The 9,841-nt window shown below is 37.0% G+C and overlaps 1 pseudogene; it reads right to left on the reverse strand.

Moving 5' to 3' along the window:
• Nucleotides 1–8,982: 8,982 nt before the first annotated feature.
• LOC143690220 (large ribosomal subunit protein eL43 pseudogene) lies at nt 8,983–9,257 on the reverse strand (annotated as a pseudogene).
• Between the last annotated feature and the right edge of the window lie 584 nt (nt 9,258–9,841).

The raw sequence follows: 9,841 nt of genomic DNA on the forward strand, positions 1-9,841 counted from the left end.
TTTTGGTAAAATGGAACAGGAACTAAAGAGACGTGTCCGTTTTGGGCTGATGAGGTTCTATATTTGTGTGTCTTTCCCTTGCTTTCATCCGATTCCAGGGTGAACTTGGGGGCCACATCTCGAATGTTAGTTTATTGTTCAAAAATATTCATCCCCTCTCAGACCTCCTTGAAAAGAGTGTACTTTCTCATCCATTGATTCAAGACTTGGCCATGTGACTTTATTTGGTCAATGAAGTGTTAGCAGACATGATTCAAAGACAGCCTAGAAATATGTTTTTACAGTGGGGCTTCCTCTCTGGTACTTCTGTCACTGCCATGAAAAAACATGACCTTGAGAGCCTGCTGGTCCCAGGAAGACAATGAGAGTCACATGGAGCAGAGAAACCCCAGGTACCCCATAATGTGAAGCAGAGCCATGTTAGCTAATTTCTGCATCCTAAAGCAGAGCTTCCCCAAGTGATCTGCAAACTCATAATTGAAAAAGAAATGATTGTTATTATTTTTACCAAGTGTTCTTGCAGAAGCTGATTCTGCCTGTAATTCGGTCTTAAAAGAGAGACATGTCTCAAAAAGAATTGTGGATGTGGATTTTGACAAACAACCCTGATTAGAATAAAATACACTGGAAATCCACATTTTTGTTGAGATCATTGTATTGTCAAAACAGTACCCCCTGGACAAAAGTGGAATAAGATTATATGAGAGAGAACAAAAGATCTCTTAGCAGTGTGCAAGCAAAAAGTAGGATAAGAAAATTACTCAGGCTCCAAGAATGTTATATTCTCCATGCCACTTTTAGTAATGGCCAAGAAGGAAAATGTAAAAATAAGGACCCCATCTTCACCCCCAGAGGGCTGAGTCAAAAGCTTTAGAGAACAATTGACTGGGAAAGACGATACTCTCAGGTAGTAGAATTTGGGTTAATCAAGGAACATATTCTCCCTCAAAAGAAAGTGGCAAAATATATTTACATTGGGATTTCAGGATTGCTGTAGACCAGTGATTGCTATGTGCCTCCCATTCTTACACTTTAGAAATGGGAGTGTTTATTGTAGTTAGCCTGGCTTTATTCCACCATTGTATTTTGGGTGTGCATATGAAAAATAGATTTTCTCTTTCAGATCATAGGTTTCTGGATCAAGAAGTGCCAAATCTGGATCTGATGCAGATCATGGGATCCTGGAATTTGAGCTTAATGTTATCAATGGATGAAATCTTTTGAAGACTTAAAATAGGAGTGAGTGCATTTTACATATGAAAGAAATATGAATATTTATAAATAATAGGGAGAGCCATAATAAATTATATTACTGTTAAAAAATTCACTTTCTTTCCCTAACCCCAGTCTTCTATAGAAGTGTACATCTCTGCTCTTTAACATTGGTTTGGCCTTATCTGTTTTGGCCAATGGTATACTAGAAGACATGACACAAACAAAGGCTTGAGATGTGATTGGGTGGTGTCTCTTACCCTTTTGCACTTTGGCTATTGTCATGAGATGACAAACCCCAGGTAACACACTAGTTTCAGAAGAGGGATGAGAGACATGTAGAGGAGAGTCACCCTAGCCACTGTCACCTGAAACAAAGCCATCACAGGTAAGCCACAGAATTGTGAACAAGGAATAATAAATGCTTATTTTCATATTTTGTATTAGTTTACCTATGTACCCTGATGGGTATTTACATATTATTGTTTACTTTTATATTGAAACCCTACAAGGTTACATACAATCTTGTCTCCATTACCTCTGGTCTCTTTTCTTAGTATTTACTCCCCCTCATTCACTTAGGGCCCCCCAGCCTTCTTGCTGTTCCTCTAACATTTGGGCAAACTCCTACCTTTCTTGGTCTGTTACCTCTGCCTGGAAGACTCTTCTGTAAGGTGTCTGCGTGGATTTACCTCTTATTCAAATTTTTTCTCAAATGTCACCATAGTGTTTTAAATCACGTTATTTAATACAGCAACCCTTTTCCAAGACCAACATTCCTTTACCAATACCTGCTATATTTTTGTCCATAATGTTGTCACCTTCTAATATACCATATAATGTACTCATTTATTTGGGTTATGTTCTGTCTTCTCTTTCTAGAATATAAGCTGCATTAGGTTGGACTTCTATATCTGTTTTCATTACTGCCGTATCCCCAACAACTGGAGCACTGCCTGTCACAGAGTAGGTACTCAATAATTTTTGTCAGGTGAATGAATTAATCAATATAAACACAGAAACACAGAAAAATGTCAAGAGGGAGTACAGCAAAATATTAATAGTTGCTATCTGTAGATTGCATAAATATGAGTTTTCATTCTCTGTATTTCTCATATCTCTATATTTTCTGAATTATCTACAATAAATATACATTTATATATATGATTTATTTAATGAGACAAAAATGAAAAGACCCAGGAATTTCAGTTTTTTTCTTATTGAAAGAGTCCTTTTATCGGTACCATACTTTTTGTCCTGGCATATACTGTGGCATAAGGGATCTGTGGGCAGGAGGAGGCTCAAAACAGAAGGCAAGTAGGCCATGGAGAGAAAGCTGAGAAATTGAGAGAATTGAGTAAGTTGGGTAAATGAAACAAATCTTAGAATCAGTTCCACAAGTCTGGGCATCTTCATTTACTTCTTCTTCTTAGCGAAATATTGTCAAATGTTTCCATTTCTATTTGTTCTTGAATTTTAATGCAAGTTTAATGATATTGTTTGAGATTTTTTTTTATTTTTATTTTTTCTGTTTGAGACATTTTAATGAAAGAGTCTACTATATACACTTACGATTAAGAAATATAATAAATAACCCTCCGGTTAAAGAATTGTCATGGTCCCATTCTATAGGGTAGTCAGTATTCCAATCTAATTGTAGACAACAGCAATACTACCAGGATGATCTGGAATTTGGCACATTATTAAGGTATGTTTACAGAAGTTGGAATAATTTGCATAAAGTTGTTTTTCCTAGATTGAATTATAGCTGGAAATAACTGTGCAAAAAGCAGATGCTTGCTGTGCAGGGTGAGAGGTACTGGATGTCATGTTCTCTTCTTTTCCCCACCCTTACCATGATGGGAAGACAAAAGAGGTTGAGAAGTACATATTTAGGACCTGGTACCAGATAAATTTTTTGAAGAAGAAAATGGTCTATCTTGCTTTGATATAATTTTCTTATAATATGCAGGGTGTACCAGGACTCTGGATGAAAGTTGTACAGCATAAGGGTTAAGAGCATGGAGGTTTGGATTAAGAAGGAACTTATTCAAATTTCAGCTCCACCACTTACTAGCAATATTGTCTTGGCAAGTGGCTAACTTTTCTGAATCTTGGTTTTATTGTGTAATGAAAAAAAATAAGGATTAAATGAGATGCCATTTTTAAAGTAATCAGCATAGTGTTTGATTATTAATAGGCACTCAATAATACCGTCACGGCTAATAGTACTCTTACCATTTTCTTACCCAATACCTGCTTAACTCTCCAGTAGGTAGGTTGACAAGCTGAACTTCTGGAAAATGAAAAGGGGGAGAATTTTGAAAAATTATCAAAGAACAATATGCCCAAGTTTTTAAGCTTTGCACTGAGCAATGATTGTTGAGGCCATTGTCTCTGAAATGTAACAGCAGGGCATTGATACATAGCTACCGCAGTGTCATAAAATTTGGGATATTTTGACCTTGAATGATGTTACACTAGCTCAGGCTGTTCCTTGAGTGTTCTAGCCAAGGAATGCCTACCCTGAATCCCAGACATGATAAACAAATATTTATTTCATTTGTTTTTGAAAAAAAATAGAGCACGAGCAGGGTAGAGGGTTATAGAAATTTCCCCAGTAAGCATGTAAGATATAAAACTTGGTGGAGGGACAGCAGAGAATTATTAATACTACCATAGACAGTTGAAAAACAGTATTGGGGAAAGGCTCATTCATTCGAATCACCCATTTGCTTTACATCAGGATTTCCTCAGATTAATTGTGCATTGAGGAATTCTGTGTGCATCACATGTGATATTGAAACAGCTGCTAGCTCCCCTAAGGAATCAGCCATCTCTGGGTTGATGGTGGACCTTTGCTGCCCTACTGCTCTTTTTGTTTTTGAATCTAGTCTCATTACATTAATAGCTTGAAACCTTCTCAGGCATGTTAAAAATAGATTGTAAGAGAATTGAATGCAGTGTTTCCCTCCTCCCTCCCACTCATTTTCTCAACTGTAATGTAATGGCTGTCCTAAGAAACAGTCCACGGAAATCAGAATTTTCTTAGCAGTTTGTGTGGGAAGTGCAGACTATTGTGTGGAAGTGTTGTAGCCTACTGCTTGGCAGGAAGTCGTTTCTGGAAAAGTTAACCGAACAAACACCTTCCATTGTCTACAGAGGTTTAAAGTCCCATGAAATCTCCTTATTTCTGTCTCCAAACCAACTTGCCAGTTGTTATAATATTTAACCCTTTTGTTTCTAAAGTCTCAGGTTTATTGAAGGCTCTTTCCCTGAGTGATTCTTAACCTTTTCTGGTTCTGGGACTCCTTTGAGAATTTAGTGGGACCGGTGTTCATTTTTCAGGGGATCCGTGGTTCTTCCTCTACTCCCAACCACATGCCTAGGTGTTCTGTAGCAGGCCTGAGGAATGAATGATCAAGGGAGAAACCCTAAAGAAGAAAAGATGAGAACTTCCCTTCTACCAAACCATCTCCATGCATGTTTTTCATTTTTCTTTCCAAGTCCATGGGAAAAAAAGACTAGGTTCTGTTGAGAAATATTTTAAAATATGTTAGTCACTTTCATTGTTTCATTTCTGAGAGAAATAATACGTGGGCTTAGTTTTGTTCCCACTCTAATAAAAAGAACAGAAAAAAACATAGACTGGGAAAGCAAAGAAAGAACGGGGTATATTTAACCTGGAAATAATGGATATCGCACTCTCTAAATTTTTGAAGGGCATTGTGGAGATGTACCACTCACAGAAGAAAGATCATTTGCTCTTTCTCCAAGAGGGAATTTGCAGAAGAAGTTTCTTTTTTTAAAAAAATCTTTTGGTTAAATCTAAGATTTAGTTATTCAACAATGGAGTTGACTGACTTAAAAGATAGGGAGTTTAGTATAATTGGGAATGTTCAGGTGAAGGTATCTATTAGGGTTATGGGGTAATTCTCTTCTCTGTGGCTAGGTAACCTGTACCATCCCTTTGCCCTGAGAATTCTAAACCTTTACAAAGAATTTAGTTGATCCACAAGAAGAAATATTTTGAGATGTCTTTAATTATATTTTCTTTTTTCCTGTGCCTACACCCAAGATTAATAGTGCTGAGATAGAGTCCCAAATCTCCAGTACCATTTATTTTATGTGGGGCCTTAGTTATTTATGAGAATCACAACTTTCTTCCCAATATCTTAAAACTAACGAAGTATCATATTATAACACTGGGAGTTGATTTCTGTCATTTAGGAGGAATGAAACCACAATCTTACCTTTAAGGAAAGAGTTCATCTGAATTAACTCTCTTGTTTCATTTTTCACCAAACATTTTCTTTAACTATTTTGAGAATACATACATAAATGTATTCTTTTCTTCAACCATGTCATCTGTATCTATATAGAGATTGCTTAGAATGTGAATTGTCAGACAAGAAAATTTAATGACATATAGCAACCATGGCTACTTTCTAAATAGATTTCCATATAACAAAACCTCTGCATGATCAGGAATCCCTTAATCTAAACCTTTCCTATAGGCTTGAATTTCGTATAACATGCATCTGTTTTAGACCTTCTTGAGCAGAGTTTTGCCAATGGAAGAATAGAAAAGAATTTCATTATAACATGACATCTATCATCAGCACTTGTGGCATGTACTACAGAGACATCTCATTTCTAATATAATTATGAGACTTAGTGTGTGTATGTGGGAGAGAGAGATAGAGAGAGGAGAGAAAAGATAGAAAAGAGAAGAGAGCAGAGCGAGAGAAGAAGAGAGGAGAGAGGAGATAATTAAATCAGTAAAAATTTTCACTTGGGGAGACTGCTAAGTATGGTTTACAGCCAGGTGTAATGAGGATCCATTTTCCCTTTCTACAACCAGCCAAGCATCAAGAAACAAAAAGGCACTGACTTTGCCCTTGGGGGATTGAAGTTTATTTGGGAAGTTAAGAACTAATAATTATACAAATGGAGAGTACATTAAAAAGAAAAGCCAATATGTATTAAGCATAGGATAATTGATTTAGGCAAGAAATGAAATGAAAATTTAAGGAACATTGTGGAATAAAATCAGGGAATATTCTGAGTTTTAGATATTTTAAGATGTAGGGTGAGATGGGCAGTGACCGAAGTTTAGAATTTGAGGGGATTGGAGATGACTTTCTGGAAGAGGTGATGGCTAAGCAGTTAGGGAAATGAGGATGGGAGAGGAAGATGATAGGCACAGAGGTAAGAAAGAAGACAGTGTGTGGGGGGAACCACAAACAGTTGCTGTGACTGGAGGTGGTAGACTAGACATGGAGTGGAAAGAGAAGAGGTAGAGTTGGCTACTCAGAGGTTATATCACTGAGGGTTCTGTGGACCATGTTTCACCCCGTAGACCAGAGGTTTTCAAATTGCAGGATCTTTTGTTCAAATGAAAAGCTTATGTGGAAGAATGACTTATATATAAGTCAGTGAGGACAGAGTCTTGTAGTTTTCAACACTTCTGTCTGTTGTCATCCCTACAGTTACAGTTGAAGTTCAGGCTGGTGTGCCCTGCTATCTGGATTACAGCAATAGCCTCTTGCTTCCAGTCTTGCTCCCTTATCATATAGTCTCCACACTGCACTGGAGAGCTTTCTAAACTGCTCGTCTGATTTTGCCATTCATCTTTTTAAATCCTTGTAGTGGCTCCTGACTGCCTAGGAGAACAAACCTAAACTCCCTAGGCCCTACTATTGTTTCACTTTTCATTCTTGACAAATTCCCTTACTGTGCTTGCACTTAGCTTTATATTCTAGTCATACTGAAAGGCTTGCAAGTTTATCTTGTCAAGCATTTGGTAATGTTCCTGCCATTGCTTGGAATGGCCTCCATACTTATCCCCCCTTTAAGTCCTAACTCAAATTCACTTTCTCCATGAGCACTTTCCTAACCTCCTTCAACCTCAAGTGGATCTGATCAGACTTTTCTTTATGCCTAATTCTCTCCATAGGTACAAATACTATTATTGCAGCTCTGTGTGGCGACAGATAGGAGAGATGTTAAGAAAGTCTAACTGACAAGGCTCATCCAGAAACTGGGTGTGGGAGAAGGAAGGACTTGGAGAGTCTAGAGTGACTCCTAGATTTCTCTTTGGATTGAAAGGATATACTGTCATAGAGAGAAAGGATATAGTTGCAGTAGAGTTTGGGGAAGGAATGATGAGTTCCATTTCAGTAACGTTGAGTTTGATTTGCCCGTGGGAGATCCAAGTTAAAAGGAAGAGTAGGTCATTAGATATATGAGCCTGGAAAAAGTTCTGGAAGCACACATTTGGGAATCCCTAGGTATGAATGAGACTATTTAAGGTGAGATGGGAAGAGAGATGTGGATATGGTGATTAGGGGGAAAATAGGGTGGGTATAGATTTCCCAAACTTTCCTGGTGCCATTTCCCTGCTATTGTGATCCATGAAACAACAGAGATAGCAGTGCAACTTGATAAATGCTCTTTACAAAGGAAAGCTATATGTGCTATTCAGTGCCTGAGGCCTGTCTGAGGTCTAGTGAGGTGAGGAAACTTATGAACTTCCAGATGACTTGTTTTGACTATTACAATGGAGAACTGTCTCTACCTCATTATATGACCAGTACAGATATAATTTAATACTTAGAAAAAGAAAAATTAGTAATATTAAAATAAGTCTTTGAACCTTTGGGTACTTCTGGTTATTAAAGGCTGACTCCTTAAATAATTTAGAAACTATGGGAGAAGGAATCTTTCTGATTGCTGTTCTTAGATATAGCAATACATCCCCACCAGAAATGATGTCTTTCTGTTTCCAAGTTAACATGTAAACAAGCATTTTGCAACAAAAGAAAAGTAAGTGTGGACGTATTATCCAAAAGTTTCTCTGTTCTCTTTAACAAGAAGATGAAAAGCTTCTTAGTCATAGGAATAGAATATAGTCTCTTCATCTGCACATTATGGCTTCATATGAAGGTGTAGTAAATGGAGAATTCCCTTGAAGTTAAGTGCATGGTAAGTTAAATCATTCAGGCTATCTATGATGTCTCATATATGCTTTGATGTGAGTTTGTCTTAGAGCTAGCACTTTTCATACTCTCTCAGACTTATTAAACAGTGCCATGGTACTGCAGAAGAGCTTATTTCCCAGTGCCAGGGGATGATTGAGCTTTCTCTAGTATTGATTTCACTTGGTATATATGGGGTCATTTTCCACATATGGGTTGTGAAAGCTTTGTTTCCTAGGGGTGGGTGGGGGCCTCCTTTTCTACTAGAAAAATGAATAGGTGGAGGAAGGGAGAAGTGAGGTCCCTCTCAGCCAGGACAGTTAAGTCAATCTTGGTGAATTGGGTAACAGGTAACCCTTATCTCTCTATGTGATTAATTAGAGGAAAGAACAGGAAAAAAAAAGAATGGTGTAATTTTTCTGGACATAATTCATATGAATACTTATTATTACATGTGAGATCTATATAATTTATCAGATTTGGTCTTAAATGTGGAGGTACCTTAGTGAAGAAAGAATAGTTCAACACAAACTGTATATTTGTTTTAAAGAGGTATGAAATATTGAGTTCAATTAAATTTGGAATATAAGCAATGCCAAATGGCTTTCAAATGTTTATTTTTCTGTTATAGACACATACATGTGTAATTTTGGCAGTAACTATTTTTGTCTTAAAGTGAAAATGTGCCTTCATTTCAAGTAAAAAGTATGAGTAATAACTTGCAGTTATTATTTTTTACATAAATTAACCCATTTGTTATAGGCTAGAAATATTTCAAATTGTGGCATTTCTACTGGTCTTTCTATTCCTTCAGTCTCCTGATGGCAGAATTTATTGTGACTGTAGAGGTGGTGGTATAGGTCCAGGCACTACAAGCTGCTGTTTTCAAGCAGAACCACGTTGCCAGCTCCCCACAGCTCTTTCTGTCATTTTGATTTTGCCACCAAAGGACCCAGTGTCCTTGGCATGCTGGCTGATTTCAATTTCCTTCACCAATTTCTCGAGAGAGGCACCATAACAGGTCCTGTGTTCGCCGATGATTTTGACCTTGGTGCTTTTCATCATGTGCCGCAAACTAACTCCAAGCCCAGAGAGCTCAATTACTTTTCTAATAAGAAATATGTGTAAGCATTAGGTAATATAATTATTTTTCATAGTTTTCTTCTTTTTAACTAGGACTCTAAAGGTGAAGCATTTATGCTTCCATATTTTTAGAATTGTCTGTTTGAATATTTTTAAATAAAAACAAAGATTTCCCATGCCATATTTTCAGAAGTCTTGGGGGAAGAAACTTTAAAAAGTGCTCTCAAGTATTGATAAATATGTAACAAATTCTGTTTTACATATATTAAAGTATCTATTTTATTAGTGGAATAAATTAAATAGGAGAAATTTAAATGATATTTCAAGGTCAAAAACAGAACGAGAAAGAAAATTGGGATGCACTTTTAGGTTCTCTTCAGCCCTAATTGCACTCTTGTTCCAGCCCTATTCACAAGCTCCTCATGGCTATCTAATATCTCAATCTTAATATTTTCTCAATGTTAATATTTTCCTTCAGTTTTTTCTCCCAAGTCCCCTCCCTCACCAGTCTTCTCCATCTTGGACGGTGGTACCATTAATCATCCAGTCACTTAGGCCACAAACTT

Source organism: Tamandua tetradactyla, chromosome 7 (assembly GCF_023851605.1).
Source record: "Tamandua tetradactyla isolate mTamTet1 chromosome 7, mTamTet1.pri, whole genome shotgun sequence".
In the NCBI taxonomy this organism is placed as follows: Eukaryota; Metazoa; Chordata; class Mammalia; order Pilosa; family Myrmecophagidae; genus Tamandua; species Tamandua tetradactyla.